The sequence below is a fragment of the Mytilus galloprovincialis genome, chromosome 11 (assembly GCF_965363235.1).
Source record: "Mytilus galloprovincialis chromosome 11, xbMytGall1.hap1.1, whole genome shotgun sequence".
Lineage (NCBI taxonomy): Eukaryota > Metazoa > Mollusca > Bivalvia > Mytilida > Mytilidae > Mytilus > Mytilus galloprovincialis.
This window is the reverse complement of record NC_134848.1, coordinates 29,589,502-29,609,199: the sequence shown is the minus strand read 5'-3', so window position 1 is coordinate 29,609,199 and position 19,698 is coordinate 29,589,502. Positions and strand designations below refer to the sequence as shown.

General features: G+C 30.5%; 1 long non-coding RNA gene across 1 annotated transcript; it reads left to right on the top strand.

Moving 5' to 3' along the window:
- The first annotated feature begins 3,471 nt into the window (after positions 1-3,471).
- Positions 3,472-5,746, top strand: LOC143051092 (uncharacterized). Its single transcript, XR_012970590.1, has 3 exons — positions 3,472-3,974; positions 4,700-4,881; positions 5,669-5,746. It is a non-coding gene; the product is annotated as an uncharacterized LOC143051092 (long non-coding RNA).
- Positions 5,747-19,698: the final 13,952 nt, after the last annotated feature.

Sequence of the window (19,698 nt, the reverse complement as noted above, 5' to 3'; positions counted from 1 at the left end):
TTTTCATAAACGTTATCAAATTTTTAGGCAAATGTACAACAAAATATTATTAAACCAATGCCAGGTCTGTTTTTACTGTCAATATAATTCTCTATAGAATATGGTCGATTTCTAGGATAAAAAAAACGTTATCAAATTTATAGGCAAATGTAGAAAAAAATATTATTTAACCAGTGACAGGTCTGTTTTTACTGTATATATAATTACCTATAGAATATGGTAGATTTCAAAAATATCAAAAAAGGTATAAAATTTTAGGCAAATGTAGAAAAAATATTATTAAACGAATGACAGGTCTGTTTTTATTGTCAATATAATTATATATAGAATATGGTCGATTTCTAAAATTATCAAAAAAGGTTATCAAATTTTAGACAAGTGTAGAAAAAATATTATTAAACCAATGACAGGCCTGTTTTTACTGTCAATATAATTATCTATTGAATATGGTCGATTTGTTAAATTATCAAAAAAGTTATCAAATTTTTAGGCAAATGTACAAAAATATATTATTAAACTAATGACAAGTCTGTTTTTACTGTCAATATAATCATCTATTGAATATGGTCGAATTCTTAAACTATCAAAAAAGGTCTAAAATTGATAGACAAATGTAAAAAAAATATTATTAAACCAATGAAAGGTCTGTTTTTACTGTCAATATAATTCTCTATAGAATATGGTCGATTATTAGGATAAAAAAACCGTTATCAAATTTATAGGCAAATGTAGAAAAAATTATTATTTAACCAGTGACAGGTCTGTTTTTACTGTATATATAATTACCTATAGAATATGGTAGATTTCAAAAATATCAAAAAAGGTATAAAATTTTAGGCAAATGTAGAAAAAATATTATTAAACGAATGACAGGTCTGTTTTTATTGTCAATATAATTATATATAGAATATTGTCGATTTCTAAAATTATCAAAAACGGTTATCAAATTTTAGACAAGTGTAGAAAAAATATTATTAAACCAATGACAGGTCTGTTTTTACTGTCAATATAATTATCTATTGAATATGGTCGATTTGTTAAATTATCAAAAAAGTTATCAAATTTTTAGGCAAATGTACAAAAATATATTATTAAACTAATGACAAGTCTGTTTTTACTGTCAATATAATCATCTATTGAATATGGTCGAATTCTTAAACTATCAAAAAAGGTCTAAAATTGATAGACAAATGTAAAAAAAATATTATTAAACCAATGAAAGGTCTGTTTTAACTGTCAATATAACTATCTATAGAATACGGTCGGTTTCTAAAACTATCAACAAAGTTATCAAATTGATAGGCGAATGTAGAAAAAAAAATATAAAACCAATGACAGGTCTGTTTTTACTGTCATTATAATTCTCTATAGAATATTATCGATTTCTAAAATTGTCAAAAAAGGTTATCAAATTTTAGGCAAACGTAGAAAAAATGTTAATAAACTAATGACAGGTCTGTTTTTACTGTCAATATAATTCTCTATAGAATATTGTCGATTTCTTAAATTATAAAAAAGGTATCAAATTTTAGGCAAACGTACAAAAATATATTATTAAACCAATGACAAGTCTGTTTTTACTGTCAATATAATTATCTATTGAATATGGTCGATTTGTTAAATCATCAAAAAAGTTATCAAATTTTTAGGCAAATGTACAAAAATATATTATTAAACCAATGCCAAGTCTGTTTTTACTGTCAATGTAATTCTCTATAGAAAATGGTCGATTTCTAAAATTATCAAAAAAGGTATAAAATTTTAGGCAAATGTAGAAAAAATATTATTAAACCAATGACAGGTCTGTTTTTACTGTCAATATAATTACCTATAGAATACGGTCGGTTTCTAAAACTATCAAAAAAGTTATCAAATTTATAGGCGAATGTAGAAAAAAAATATAAAACCAATGACAGGTCTGTTTTTACTGTCATTATAATTATGTAAATAATATGGTCGATTTCTAAAATTATAAAAAAAGGTATCAAATTTTAGGCAAACGTAGAAAAAATATTATTCATTTAACATTCGTTTTTAACACTGAACGTTCGTTTTCCACATTGAACATTCGTTTTCAACATTCAACATTCGTTTTCAACATTCGAATTTCAACTATCAACATTCGTTTTTAGCATTTAACATTCATTTTTCAACATCCAACATTCGTTTTCAACATTCAACATGCGTTTTCAACATTCAACATTCGTTTTCAACAATCAACATTCGTTTTCAACATTCAACATTTCTTTTCAACATTCAACATTCGATTTTCAACTTTCAACATCAGTTTTCCACATTCATTTTCAAACATTCAACATTCATTTTAAACATTCAATATTCGTTTTCAACATTTAACTTTCAACATTCGTTTTTATTATTCAACATTCGTTTTCAACATTCAACATTCGGGTTTAATATTTAACATTTGTCTTTATTTTTAATTTTAACATTCGTTTTCAAAATTCAACATTGGTTTTCAACATTGAAAATTCGTTTTCAACATTCGATTTTCAACTTTCAACATTCGTTTTTAACATTTCAACATTCAACACGCGTTTTCATTCAACATTCGTTTTCATTCAACATTCGTCTTCAACATTCAACATTCATTTTTAACATTCAACATTCGTTTTCAACATTCAATTTTCAACTTTCAAAATTCGATTTTCAACTTTAAATATTCGTTTTTAACATTTAACATTCTTTTTTCAATATTTAATATTCGTTTTCAACATTCGTTTTGAACATTGAACATTTGTTTTCAACATTGAACATTCGTTTTGAACATTAAACATTCGTTTTCAACATTCGTTTTCAACATTGAACATTCGTTTTCAACATTCAACATTCGATCTTCAACTTTCAACATCCGTTTTTAACATTCAACATTCATTTTAAACAGTCAACATTCGTTTTAACATTTAACATTCGTTTTCAACATTCAACATTCGATTTTGAACTTTCAACATCCGTTTTCAACATTAGACATTTAATATTAAACATTCTACATTCAATTCGTTTTTTTTGTTTTTTTGTCGTGTATCAATTTTCAACTTCAACATTCGATTTCAACATTCAACATTCGATTTTAATATTCAACATTCAACTTTATCTTTTTTCATTTTTTTTCTTGCATCCATTTAATAATTCTATATTTGTTTTTAACATTCAACAGTTGTTTTCAACATTCATCATTCGATTTCAATATTCAACATTTAACTTTTGTTTTTCTTGTATCCATTTTCAACATTCAACATTCGATTTCAACATTCAACATTCGATTTCAATATTCACCATTTAAGTATAGTTCTTCCTAAGGACCATGCAGTCGTATAACAAAGGGTGGTAAAGTAAAAATTTCCAAAGTTCTTTATTTTTGGGAATTGACTTCCTTTATTATTTTTAGAAATACAAAATCTTTTTTTTTCTCGTAAAAATGAGGTTTGTGAAATTTTTTGGTGTAAATTTCTCATTACTGTCCATTTCAGAGTACTATACATGCATAGTAATGTGACCCACTTTGTTCATTTCCAATTTTTTTTTGCAACTGTTAATAAGAAAGTTATAATCTGTATATATAAGAAAAACAATACTTTTTTAAGTTTAAAGAAAAAAAAGTAATGATAATGATCGTGAAATATGAAATATAAGACCTCAGAATATTGAATTGATCATCAGTGGAATTATCCCAATTACCTCCCTTAGAAGAATGTTTACATAGAGGGCGATGTTTCAATGGCTGCCAATGTTGATAAACAGACGACACATTGTCCATTGCAGAAGTTTACTGGGGGGAAGTGTGGGTTTTCTGCTACATTTTCCAGAGAAAAAGAATATGTGAAACTTTCTGAATGTACCAAAAACATTTCAAACCATTTAAAGTCTTGCAAGTTGCCAAGTGGCCACCAATCGAAATGGGAGGCAGATGTATCAAGTGAAGGACACCTCATATCATACAGATGTGGACTTTTCAGGTAGGAAAATAATTATTCTCACTTTAAAAAACGTTATAATTGATGTTTATTACTATTTCCTTTCAGTTAAAGCTCTTAAGATTTTTTAAACTTCTCAAAAAATATTCCCACCTCCTTTTTTTATAGATAGTATACTTTTGTTTATGCTTATAGTGATACCTGTTACAGGCTGTGTTACATGTATGAATAGTAAACAAATGTTGGCTTAGAATGGTTCAAATTTAGAACATAAATAATTAGCAGCTGATATATTGATAAGCATGAATACTCAGAAAAGATAGGAAACATGTATGCATCATGATATATATTTATAACTACAGTAGCATCCATTTTTAACAAATTTAAAATATGCCAAACAATTTTGTTTTCATCTACTTGTATGTAAAACATGGCCCTGGATGTAGGGATAATAACTATTCTTGATAGACAGAATGAGATTTATATTTTTGAGTGTAAAGCAAATTTGGAAGAATGTTTACATTTGCATGCCTAGTGACCAGGAACACATGAACAAAGGTAAAGGATTTTTACACATGCATATGCAGACATGCATAATGAGGTTGATAATCATACTACAGGTGTTGTTATTTTTTTGTGAACATGAAAATGGTCCTCAACAGTCATTACAGCAGTACATAATGTACAAAAAAATGATGTAAAGTTGTTGTTTTTCAATGTTTAAGCCAAGTTTAATTTTTCTTTAAAAAAAAATTCTGATATTGTAGCTTTCAACCAGACTTGAAGGTGTGCCCTGTACATAGGTACAATTTAGGGTTGTTATGGAAACCTGCAAGATCTTGTGCCAATCCAGACCATAAAGGAAGTAAGAAAGTGACTAAAGTGGTGATAACCAAATTGAGCAGATATTTATTCATCAGAGAAGGCATCTTTATTCCTGTTGGAGCAGGTAAATTATATTCAAGTTATATTGCTGGATAAATTAAACTGATTATAAATCAAACCAGTTATGAATGGTTGACTGCAAAAATGGGTGATGCATGTACATTTAAAGTGATTTAGTCTAAGCATGGTCTTTGTACTTTGTCTGAATTAGAATACATGATTTCTTCTTATCATACATGTAACTTTACTTTACTGTCTTTTTGATAAATATGATAAAGAATTGGTTAATGAGGTTTGATGTCCAGTAGCAAATATGACATGTATATAAGGACAAGAACATGTTTACAGTTAATCATGTTAGTTTGTACTAAATTGACAAGCATGACATTTTGAAATGGATTTTTAACATTCTAAGAGTCTAGGAAGCAACCCCAAACCCAGGAGAACATTCCTGTTTGACTACAAAATAAATATAAGGAGATGTAGTATAACTAACATTCAGACAACTATCAACCAGAGTTCAAATGACTCAAAGATAAGCAGTTTAAAGGTTACACAACAAAACCATTTTATTTGATTTGGTTAAATATATGTTCAAGTTTTCCCATTTTATTCCATTAACAATTTCGATATGCTGAAATAGTACATTTCTGGGTCTCTTAGAAGTTGGTATTGTATACAACACATGTATAATGCTGATGTTTAGCATTACTGTTACAAAAAGTTTCCAAAGGAAAAATGAATTGTAATTTAAACAACTGCAGAATTTGTTATACATGTACAACAGTTGTCTATATCATATATAAATGTAGATGCATTAATGAATTTGTTTGCCTTCATGTATATTTCAGGCTTATGTAGTTCATGCTTTATAATCTTAAATGGAAAGTACAGTGAGGAGCAGATAGAACTAGAAAATGTCAGTCCAGTAAGTTTATAAACATTTGTTTTACCATTTAACATTTTTTTTAAATTGCAATATGATCAAAATACAAATGAAATATATATTCATTTTGTCTGTTTGTTGTGGCATAGAGGACTTTAACCTTATTTCATGGTCTGATAGTAATTTAAAAATACTGGTTGAATTAAATTTTTTGTATGGAATTGCAAAATGTGCATTTTTGTCTGGTAATATAACGAGCTACATTTACTACAATGAAGGTGATATCGTTGATTATAGAACTAATCCTGCTATGAACAAAGGGACTGCGGTTTTCAGTAGTGGTTTTTGGAGAAGAGGCTTAGTGATCAAAATAGACAAATGTCCTAGACGAGGCACGCTTTACACTGTAAAAGATGATATTACAAACTTCTGTACCTCCTTTACCTTGATCATTGATAATGTTTATTTGATGTTGGTAGAATAACATTTTAACAAACAACCATATCATGATCAGTCTACACCATTGTATTAGCCACTAGAATACATGGAATTGAAAAATAATAAAAAAAAAGAATATGTGGCATGATTGCCACTGAGACAACTCTCCATAAGGTACCAAAATGACACAGAAATTAACAATTGCAGGAATTAACTGTATGGCCTTCAACAACGAGCAAAGCCCATACTGAAGTTAATTTGGAAAGGTACATATTTGAAATTTTTTAGTTAGACACCACAAAAAATGTCAGAATATAGCCATTATTTGTCTTTTGGCTATATAATGTAGAACATGAAGTTGGGAAATATTTGTGTGTAGACTTCTTGGCTTGTTAGTAAAGAAGCAAGTCACGTGCTTCGCGACCGTGAAAAAACTTGTTTCATCCAATTCTAGAATTAGGAATTTACAGCGTTTCAATATGAGCAGGTCTCCAATCACCCTACTGTACCTAGTCGAGCAGGACTTCTAGAAACTATAATAGTTTTGCCTTACCAGGAACATTCCCACACATCAAGATAAGAGATTTTAGCAGAACCATCATGAAGAATCGTTTTAATATTTTTGAGACTTTAGCCACAGATGGGATAGAGCCGGATCTTTCCACTACTTTCATGCTAATGCTATAAATCTACAGACCATATTTGTCATGCTTTGGATAAGGCTGGCATTCTTTTACGATTGGATAGTTGAAATTGATTCATAAAATATTGCTGGACATTACATTTGCATATGGGAACATTATATCAATTATGTTCTCAATTCAAATGTTCAAACGAACATAACATATGTATGTGCTAACTTGCTCTATTTTCCCTGTTCAACTCTGCGAACGAACGAAATGTAGCGCACCTCTTTAGATAGCGCTATTTCGAGGGGTTTTCAATAGGAGTAATTCGTAGCTCTATGGTCCGCAAATATCAAAATTAATGAAAAGTACCTTAAGCGCTATTAAAGTAGTAAGTGGTTGATCATCTGAAAAAAAGTCATCTCAGCGGGTTAATGAGGCCCAGCACGTCCGTTCAGCTGTAATGATTTAGACGTGCACCTCCTTATACTATTAACAACAACAACAATTTTTATTTGTCAATCAAGACGCCCCGATGAGCAGTACAATTACAGTTTAAATTAAAGTGTACAAATAATTGTGTTGGATTTTTTTTCATTGAAATTACAATACATGACAATAAAACTAAAACAATATTATATAAGAGACCGATCAAATGACCGATTTAAGGTAACATTATATACAATTATCCCAAAAAATGTAAAATTTACAGAACAATGTTGAAAAAAAACCCATTAAAGGTAAAAATCTGAAAGAATATCCAAACAGTAGTAAAATTTACGGAAAACATGTTACTGAGAAAATGGTGCAATTTTTAAAGACAGTGCTTTAAAGGCCTGACTTTCAAGTCGTGAGGTTCATCTTTCCTTACGCGACATCCAACAAATCTATGCTGGGGGTCATTTGGTCAGAAATAGATCCGGAAATGTTTAAATTTCTCCTCTTCTTTTTGTGGTATGAAATGGTTTTTGTTTCTTTCATTTACATTGGGAAATAAAGAAACGATCAGTGTGTATTGATCGTTTTAAAAACTTTTTATAAATGTGTATTTTGCATTATAAGCAGTCAACCTGATTACAAACTATCATTATTTGAATTCCGTGTGGAAAGAGGTCGGGTCGATTTCGAGTTCTATTTGCGATCTAAAGATATTTTTAAATCGTTTCAGTCGTTGATATTACATGATATTACAATTAAAAGTCGACTGAACATGAATTATACTGCATATTATACAATTTAAAGCATTTCTATACGCGAAGCCGTATGACGTTATAGTTATTTCGGTCTCAGTTATATAAAGTATAAAATTATCGTTCCTGAAGCGGTGGCGCCGATCTGGGTCTCACTATTTAGAGACAAAAAGTGACAAGAAGCGACAATAAAATTAAATTAGCGATAAGTATCGACAATAAAATAAATTTAGCGATAAGAAGCGACAATAAAATTAATTTAGCGATAAAAAGTGTCAAGAAGACTATTTAGCGACGATACATAAATAAAAAATTATCATTGCAACAACTAATTCCCAATAGATAGTAAAAAAAAACATGCATTATTTTTATTGAAGATGCGGTTATAAAATATTTTTTTTATATAACATTGATAGATAAAAAAAAAAAAAATTAAAGAAAGGGATTGTCTAGGTATTAGATATATCGATTGTGTTTTATGCACACGCTCAAATAATTGGAAATCAAAACAAAAGATTTTCCAACTTCCTTTTAAAGATCAAAACCATGCAATATCATTTCCTTAATAGTGAACCGGCAGTAAAACGCTTGCCGAAGTGGGGCGTCCGTTTGGCTGTGCGGGATAGATCAAGTTCGCAGTCGCGTCAGGTCAGAATAATTACGTTAAATCCGATGTCTCGTGTAAAGAGAGTGCCACGCTCATTGCACTTAAAGAACCCTTGCAACAACTCCCTGAAGGGTCCGTAGGTTGCCTGTTGCAAGGCAAAATTTCTGTTCCTATCCAATACCCCCTAAATTTTTAGTGGCAGTCCAAAATTCCCCGACCATTGACCTCTTTTTTTACTAGACCTACTTATTGTATTTATTGTGAACTTGTTCTCGTCCTGAATATGCATGAAATATTTGCCACTTGACGTTAAGCAGCCACAATCAATTTATGGTGGACGACATCAGAAGGTCATGTTGAATTTTTAGATGGCCCACATGAGAATCATTCACAAGACTGTGGACATAATTTTCATCATTTAAGTACATCTTAAATAATAACATTAGAAAATGTCAGATATCAGTATACTATGTATATTAAATAAGATAATATTAAATTAAAGAGCTATAAAGTGTGTTACTGTGCAAATCTTTTATAAATTTGCAATACCTCTTTCAGTTTCTTATTGTTCAACAAAAACAATTGTGCATATAAAAGATGGGCACACTATAAACACTCTTTGTGCTATAACACAATGCCTCCATAATAAGTAGTGATGCACATGATAGGCTCTGTCTGACTATCAAAACCTCTTAAAAATGGTGCCCATCTGGTAACATGACTGATTGTTGGTTGTTTTACGCCGCATAACCACAACAAGGCTATATCGCGGCGAGAGCTAATTCGAATATTCTTACAATTTATAGCATATTTTTAAAATAAGACTTAAAGTCCTTTAATATACTAAAATTCTTGACTAAAGCAAATTGATAATATCTGGTAACAAGCTATTTCCACAATTGTAAATAAGTTCTTCTTGCAGACGTTCCATACACATATAGATCTGTTTTGTGATCTTTTTTTTGCGATAAACACACCTTCTTTTTCCACATTATGTGCAGATAATGAATGTCCTTACTCTTGCTGAAAAGAACAAACATGTTTGCTAAAAAAAATGTTTTAATTTTAAGATGGTTCATATAAAGAAATGAAGCGAGATGTTTAAAAGCTTTAGATATTTTTAAAGTTGTTGGCAGCACTGACTGGTGTGCTGATCGCAACATTTTACTCAATTTATATAGATCTCTAGTTACATCTAAACTAGATTATGGCTATATAGTGTATGGCTCTGCAAGGAAGTCCTACATATAGATTCTCGATGCTGTGCATCATCAAGGTTTGCGTCTCTGTCTTGGCGCATTTAAAACCTCACCAGTTGAGAGTCTATGTAGAGGCTGATGAGCACTCACTCTCTGACAGACGTTTGAAGCTTGGACTTCAATATGCTGTCAAACTAAAAGCCCATTCAGATAATCCTGCCTACAGCTGTGTTTTTAATCCGATTTATGAAGATATTTTTGCAAAACATAAAAAACAAAATTCCTCCGTTAGGTATACGTTTAAAACTCAATTTAGCTTCTTTTGATTTAAAATATGTTGCTCAAGATAAAACTTGCAAATGTCCTCCATGGGAACTTCCCAAACCAAAAATGATATTTGATCTCCGGAAACACAATAAAAATAAAACAAATCCTCTTATAATTCAGCAACACTATGCTGAAATTAAAGCCGATTATTTAGATTTTTCAACTGTCTATACTGATGGATCAAAAGATGGTGATAGAGTTGCATCTGCTGCTGTCTTCAGGGACAGAGCTGCAACCCTCCGTTTGCCATCTGATGCATCCCTCTTTACTGCTGAAGCAGAAGCAATTATTTTGGCTTTGAAATTTATTGCTTCTTCAGATAATTCCAAATTTATTATATGTTCGGATTAACTTTCATGCTTACAAGCTATACGAAATACTAAAATTAAAAACCCAACAATCCTGAAAATTGTATATGTAATGAGGAATTTAAAAATTCTTCTGAAAGAAATAATATTTCTATGGGTTCAGAGTCATGTTGGAATCCTTGGAAACACAGCTGTAGACCTTGAGGCAAAGAATGCCCTGGGTGACCCTCTATCTAATTGTGATATACCATATACCGATTTTAAATCTAATATTAGAGAATATGTCTTTAATATATTGAAAAATAAATGGAGTAAAAAAGATGATAATAAATTGCATGAAATTAAACCTAATTTAGGCAAACCTTTTAATAATATTATGTGCAGAAAAGATCAGTGTGTTATTACTAGATGTCGTATTTGTTATACTAGAATAACACACGAGTATCTTTTAAAAATGAAGATGAACTGCAAGTATACTATTAAACATGTTTTAATTAATTGTATTGACTTTGCTGATATTCGTAAGAAGCATTTTAATGTCAATAATATGTATGATTTATTATAAAATAATGTTCCATTTACAAATATTGTTGCTTTTTTAAAAGAAATTGGAATTTATTATAGAATATAAAAAATGTTAGTATATTTAAATCGATTTTAATTTTTATCACGTTATTTTACTGTTGATTTTTATTTTTATATACTCAATTTGCTTTAGTCAAGAATTTTAGTATATTGAAGGACCTTTTTGTCTTATTTTAAAAATATTCTTTAAATTGTAAAAATATTCGAATAAGCTCTCGCGTCGATAGAGCCTTTTTGTGCTAATGCGGTGTAAAGCAACCAACAATCAATATAAAAAAATGAAAGGTTCCATACACTTTTGTAGTCTGTCAAAATGGAAAAAAGACAACTATAACCAAGCCATATAAGCCTTTATCAACGATTGATAAAACTGCGGGTGCTACAAACGATGATCAACGATAAAGATGACTATAAAACTTTAAATGCAGAGGTGGTGAACATGGAACTAGAAAGAAATGGCGATGTGCAGCTTAACAATGAACAATTCAACATGAAACACCTGTGACGATAGAACCTAAAAATAGTATGTACAGTGTTATTATACTAAAGTGGCATTTGTTATCTCCTTAGAATAGTTATGGGTTACAAGATAAATAAAGAGGGGGTGCTATGAGCGCATATATTCCCTTCCTTTTTTGAATTTCATATCAGAAATGTATTTAAAAATAAAGGAAGCCTATTTTAATGGATATAAACTTGCAATATTCTCAGATGTGTTGATTACTATTGGACAGACACACAACATGATACAATTAAACAAATATCCTGCAAACAGGCTTATAACATTGAATTCTTTCCAAGCCAGAAAGAACTCATTTATTTTGTTGATAATCTTTGATAAAGGTGCAAATGTGTTAAACATCATTGATGAAAGTGGCTGTAAAAAAATATGTTGTAATTTATCATTCAGTATAAAATTCATTCGAAAGATTGTATAATTATAAGAAACTTGTGTCTGCAGCAAAGGAAAAAGAAGCTGTAGTCGATTTTAAATGCCAGGATTGTGGAAATGAAAACGTTGATCTTTCCGGTGTCTAGACTGCATATCTTGGCCGGTTATATGTGAAAGTTGTCTGGAAATTAGGTATCAATGTCCACCCGTATATGTATTTGAGAAAAAGATGATAAAATATTCCGTCTTTTTGTAAGAAAAACCATGTAAAATCGACTTGTAATTTAGTAACACAGATCTTTTCAGTAAGAATTCCTGAAATAAATAAAAGTGTTTGTCTTATGACAGCCCATCTTTTTAATAAAGCATGAAGATACATGCAGATAATTGCTTTATGAAATATATATCAAAAACTAGTTATTTTTTATGGTTTCATTTTAGGTGTTGATTGGTCCTATTATCTCTGTTTTATTTAATTATAACCATGTTTGTGTAAATTGGCCATGCTGAGTTCAGATTTTTTGAGACATAAGATCTGGATGTATGTTCTTTTTGTTTGTTATTTGAGTGAGGTCTAGTTCACCCAAATATATCTTTGTATTCAAACTTATTGGCAGTTTTAGTCAATATTTTTTGCAGTTATAACAATTCAAAAAAGGTCATGATTTTATTAAGAAACTGGATTTCATGATTTAAAAGAATTTACTGGACACCAAGATTCTTATATTTAACACCCCCCTGTACATGTGATAGCTTAACATATCAGATTTTTTTAAATTACAACCTAAAAATTTGATGATACATGCACTGTCTAATTATATAAAGAATATGTGTTTTTTTTAATAAGACAATAACATAATCACATTGACAAGCAAACCATTGATCTGAGTACCATTTAACCTTATGTTTTGGTATAGCTAAAAATTAATCCTCCTCTAAGGTATTCACACATATTAACAGTTGTAAAATTTAGCAGTAAGAGCAGTTGAAGATTAACATTCAAAACAATAATTCAGGTTTTTACTGTGGACCCTGGTTGAACTTATTATATTAAAATTTTCCTTAAAATTATATCAAAGATTAGCAATATTTTTGTAATGATGAACCATAGACATACTTTTGTATATCATGGGGCTTTTAGGCTATGCACCTCCAACTAAGCGCTTGAAGGGAAGAAAAATGATATGTGTACAACTGACTATCTGAAAGATATAGTGGTTATTGATGATAAAGGTATTCTTTATATAGAAACATACTGTTTTGTATCATTTATTAGGATTAATGTATGAATAACTTTTAAATGGATATTTGAAATGATTCAGACAAAAAAATGTATACATATACCAAATTGCAAATATTTGGTAGATTTTTTACCAGTAATGTTTATATATGATCCAAACAAAAGTTTCTTATGTCGTGTTTTATTGGTACACGTATCCTTATTTACTATAGTTCCATAATTTGAATTTGAATTCATATCCAATCAAACAAAATTGGGTTTGTACCGACCTTCATACAATCCATGAATCTGTTATGAGTAAAACTTAAATTGCACCCATGCTTAAATTCACATCAAGAAGTTAAATAATAGGTAGTCCAAAGTGGAATACACCAATTAGTCTTTTTAGCAGTTTTTTGTAAGACCTATTTTTTTTTAAAACAGTTTCTCCATTAATTGGCACCTTAATTTTCATTTTTATTTATCAGGTAGACAACATCATAGAACAATTCAATTTTTTTCTTGAGAAGAGGAAGCAATTACCTTGTTGTCATACAATCCGTGGCCTGCCTCACTAAAAACACCTCATTTGACCTTCCACATTGATTTACTTCACTGGTTAAATAGTTTATTGCTTGGGTATCTGTGAAGGGGTTTTGTGAAGCTTTAAAGGCTATGCAACCAAAGCTGTGTTGGTCACAAAAGAGGTTAATTAATTATAGTAATTTATAGTTTGACGTTTAACCCTAAGCAGATCCTAAATAACTTAAAAGAGTGCATTACAAAAAATAAATTACTCTGTATATATTTGAAAGGATGAAAAATACCAATACGATTATATGTCTTGCAGAAATTAGATAATTATGTTGTCAACATGTTTATAAAGGATACAGTATGTTTTAGACTATTATATATGAAAGGATATGGCAATGAGACAACTATTCACAATCGATAAAATGACTCAGAAATTAATGACTAAATGCTTTAAGGTTTTGGTTGGTGGTGGTGGAAAATTTGATTTTTTTCATTATAATTCAGAGCCACAATTGCGTGATCTTAAATTTAATTTTTTTAACTTTACTTGAAGGGGAAAAAAATATAAGAGTTTGATGGCAGAAACTATTTACCAATTTCGTCAGTTTGTATACTAAATGGACTATTTAACAAATAATTTTCAAGATCAAGATGATGGTTGTACTCGTCAAGCTTATTTTGAGTTATAATTGGTAAAATGTCCTAGATTTACTTAATTTTAATGAAATATGTGTCAAAAGATAAAATTAATAATCAATAAAATATGCAAAACAATAAACAAAAATAGGAAAAACAGTCAATCAATCACTGTGTTTTTCAAGAGGGTGCCCATGAAAAAAACCAGGCAGAGGATGGCACATGACATATTTTGTTTTCAAAACTTTTTCATGGAGAGTCTGCTGCTGATGGCACTATTGCAAAGTCTTCTAAGGACAAACCATCAGGTATTATTTAGTAAGTTAATTCATGTGTAGGACAGCAGGTATCAAAGTGACACTGACTCTTAAATAGGTCTTCCAGGACATGGTGTGTACTGTATAGGAATTATTTTGGTCCCCAATGCTCTTCAACTTCATACTGTGTTATTCCCTTTTGAACCTTTTTGGATTCGAGTGTCACTGATGAGTCTTTTGTAGACGAAACGCGCGACTGGTGTATATACATAATTTACTCCTGGTGTCTATGACAAGTAAATTTACAACCACTGGGTCGATGCAACTGCTGGTGAAGATTTTTTTTCCCAGGGTATCACAAGCCAAGTAGTCAGCACGTTTAGTGCTGACATGAACTATCATTGATCTGGTTATATTTATAAATTAACTCTTTACAAAATTTGGATTTTTAAAAAAATAATAAACATGATAAAGGCTTTTCTACCTCAGGCATAGATTACTTAGCTGTATTTGGCAAATCTTTTAGGAATTCTGGTGCACAATTCTCTTCCACGTTGTACTATGTTTGGCCTTTTTATTTTTTTATTCGAGCGTCACTGATGAGCCTTTTGTTGACGAAACGCACGTCTGGCGTATATACACCAACTTAGTCCTGGTATCTATGATGAGTAAATTTGCCACGTTTAACTATTGGATACATAAAGCTAAAACCAGTCTGCTAATAATAATGCTGTTGAGATTAGTTCAAAACCTTACCTGTAGTTAAATTTATCTGCACTATTCTTCAAATTTTAGTAAATAAAACTGCCTTTACTCAAATTAGAGAAAATGATATTATGATATAATTTTAAAAAATAAAGTGTCTTCACTGCCGATGAAAACTTTTTCTCCGAAAGAAATTAAATAAAAATAAAGCACACGATCAAATTTAACCAAAATCGGTATTTTTTTTAAAAGTCGTTTTCAAACACCTCTATCGATAATGAATTTTTATGAATTTTTTTGATTTCTTGTCAAGTAAAGCTTGGCACTAGTGTTTCTATATCTAATAAATAGTTAAGAGGGGTTATTTAGGTTGACAATATTATACATGTTTATATCTGAACTAAAAGAAGATATAGGGGTCTATGACTTTCTAGCCACTTTAATTTAATTCAATAAACACAAGCACCCAGTCAAAATCGGCCTCCGTTGTAATATATATATATATGAAAATAAAGTAGAAAAAGATTAAATGAGAAAAAATGGTGGCCGTTATGTCATTGGAAATGTCAAAACATGGGTATAAGTCCTCAGCAGAGATAAATGGTAGATGGAAAGCTATTACAGAAAAATATAAAAAGAGTGGTGGAGGAAAAAGAAGTTATGAATACGATGACAGATGGTTGAAATTTTTGGGAAAGATCCTGCTGTCACACCTATTGTTACAGCAAGTAGCACAAGTTCTGGTAATAAAAGAAAAATAGATGATAGTGCTGATCAAAGTCTTCAAAAATTTGAAACAAAACGTCAAACACCAACATCTGATGTGGTCAGTCTTTTAAAACAATATACCGAAAATCAAGAATTTAGATATAGTACCGAGCTTAATAGAAGAGAACAACAATTTAGGGAAAGGATTGCAACCATGAAGGATCTGGTAATTGTCATTAAGACATGTTGAGAGTAGTGAACAACAGCCTCTATTATTATTCTTATATTTTATAAAGTGTTCTTTTTTTCAAAGAAACGAGATAAGTACCTTGTGTTAGTTAAAAATATTTAGGTTAAAAAAATCAGACAAATAAATGTTTTGGCTTACAGTCAACAACAGATAATCATCGACTCATATTTATTTTATAATTATACAAAAGTTAATACAGTAACTCTTACAAATTGACTTAACTTTCTTCAGAATGTGTCGTTTTTATGGACAAGGAAGCAAACTGTGTGCTTCTTGATTGCCGCCATTTAGTTGTGTGCAGAATATGCTAAAAAAGTAGAGATTATAACGAACCGCATTGAAATTTACAATGTTAAAAGATTTAAATTGTGTTTTAGAAAACTCTTTTTTTTAAATTTTGTCCATATCGGTATTGTAAATTTGTACTTGGTACCGCTAAATATGCTTCTAACCATGCCATAATTCTACTTTACTACTACATTTCTATACATATTTATATTATTGTTATTTTACAGGTCGTTAAATAATGTCCAAGTACATGTTTTTTGTTTATTGTACACCCCTCAATTACTGAAAAAAGACCATCATATTTTTTCACAAAATATGCTTTACAATTTTTAAGTAAGTGATTTAATTCATCATTCCAGGTGCTAACACAAAACCTACATTTCACCCCAAAAAGTGTACCAACATTGTTTTAGTATGCTTCATACTTCAAAACATTTGCAAAGACAAGTGTATTCCACAGCTGGATGAACTACTGGAAGATGAAAATAACGAGAATGACCATGAGCAACTAGAGGTTTTCAATGTTTTTCGTGATGATATAAACACACGTGCCTCCCTTGTGAGACAAAGGTTCAACTAAACATGTCAGTAACACATAGTGTATAACCATCATTTTAAATGCTAGTTTAAGGATATTTTTATAGAGTACATTATCTCATTAGTCTTCAATAAAATTAATAAACGGTAATAAAATGCTTGTGAAGAGATGGACCCCATATTACTTATCTGTTTTTGAGTATGGACAATTATCCTGGAAGAATACTTAAAAATAAAACTTATTCATAATACAATAATGAATAATCAACTTGCTTGTTAAACATGTTAAATGTTACCTGTATCACCTGTGAAATGACATAAAAGTTTTTATATTTTTTTAGCACAAATGAAATACAACCAGAACACACAAATTAAACATTAGACTTTTAAAAGTTAATTATAAAGCATTTTAAAATATCACGGGTGTGTTCTAGTTAAACTAATTATTATTCTAAAAACTCAAGTTCAAAGCCAAATCCTAGGCAATATATCAAGCAATTGTAAATGCATTTTGTGAATCTTTGAAAACTAAAGCATTATTTAACAAATTCTTTCTATCATTTCTAGTAACTGAACAAGACATAACAATTATTTTGTACAATTGTCTTTTAAATATACTTCTTTTAAGTGGAAAGTTTTTAATCTGGATTGAAAAAGAGAATTGAAAATCTGGAGTGTAATTAGGGTTTGGTTGACACTTAATTTTACTTTACTTATACATTCTTTTGAATTTTATAATATGTAATTGGAGAACACAGTGAAATCAAATTTTAAAAACACAGTAGGAGGAGCATGTGATATCTACTCAAACAGTGTTGAAAGACCATTGAAACAAGAAGAGGTACACACATTATATTATACGTTTTGGCCATTACGGCCTCCTTTGGAATGAATTACAACATTGAAACAACAATTACATCACTTGGATACATGTCGCTATAATAACAAATATAAGGTTCATTTTCCGCGTTTTTTCTCTTTTCTAATATATGATTCCAAAACTTATGGTACATCTAGCCACTGCATACGATGTAGATTTTTAATCAATTAAATCGCTACCAGCAAAATCGAATGTAAACTGGACCAAAATATAATAACTCCCGATAAATTTCCTCTCAATAGAAGAAGTTGATATCAACAAATTTATTTACTCGCCGCAATATAGCCTGTTTGTGCTAATGCGGCGTAAAGCAACCAACAATCAATCAATCAACAAATTTAACAACACTAAAGAGAATAATCGGCTGGGATAACTGTAGGCGAGTACGAATGGCTAACCATGTATTATGCAAAAAGACTCACAACACCAAGACCTTCCAAAAGAATGAGGAAAGCAGTAAGGCAACAATTACAAGCTCTAACAATCCTAATATTTCAACAACTCTCCGTAGACAAAAAGAAGACTACTGGATTAGACAATTGGGAACTGCAACACCGTATGGCTGCAATGACAAAATTTCTGGTATAGGTATTCTATCTAGTCCTTCGTGTAACTCGGTGAATGTGATGAATATTTTGAACTGGACTCCTCGACGTAGACGCAGTCATGGTCATCGTCATTATACATCACCTTCTCTGCATGATGTCTCTATTAATGACTTGCTGCCATTCATACAAAAGCCGATAGGTATTCATCACATTCGCACGAACCTTTATTCATCACCCCTTTCAAAACTTAATTCTCTGTTCAATTTATATTTGGAATCCACTGTTACAAACCCTCATTCAAACCAATACAAACTTCAAGCTATAATTTCGGATATTGCAAGTCACAGACTTTTCAAGCCAGTTCGCATTGGGAAAGATGAAACAGAGAAAAGATGTTTTCTAAATCTTTTCTTTGCCAACAAAGGTCTTGACGACGCCAACCTAGGCAATATCCTTCATCATAAATTAGTTCAATCGAAAATATCTCCTTATTTCAAATACCAGTCTGTACCAATTATTTCTTATACCTATAACAAACCTATTGCAACTAAAATTTTCAATTACAAACGCGTTTTTTTAAACAGGATCTCAATATTGACTTCAAGTCTAAACCTCCTGATTGCACTTGTGCTAGTTCCCAATTCACATATAATCCTGCTGGCCACGTTAATACCGGTGACCTTAACATTGTTAATAACACTTCTCTACGAAATGTGTTATCGAGAGGTTCGAAATATCGTGAGCCTAAATCAATCAATTGGAAATACAATTTTGAAATTTTGATGGATTCAGTCGAGGATTATGCCATGCAATGGGCTAAGCGTGATAAGGAAGACGTAGGTACTCTATCCGAATGGATTAAGGCAGTGAGGTCGTTAATACAAATTAGAATTAAGAAACTGAATGGGTCCATCTATTCCCATGCTACGTCAATCTTTAAAGACTCAAATGTTGCTAAACACCTATCCGACCTCCATGATATGTCCCCGCAGACAAAGCCCCAAATAACATCGTTTTGTCTATAACAGTCATTACATTAATTGCTTGATAAACGAATTAGGTATAGACAATTTACTTGGAAGCTCAACATATACCCTCACGACACTTACCAAAGTGGACATCCTGGATAATCATAGGTCTGTTCTTTGTTCCTTTGGTATTTCAACCAAAGATGAAGACTGGATCTTCCATCACTGTATTGGATACCTAACCTACATAAGTGTCCTTACAAACAACGGTATATTGATGGGTCTTCCTAGTG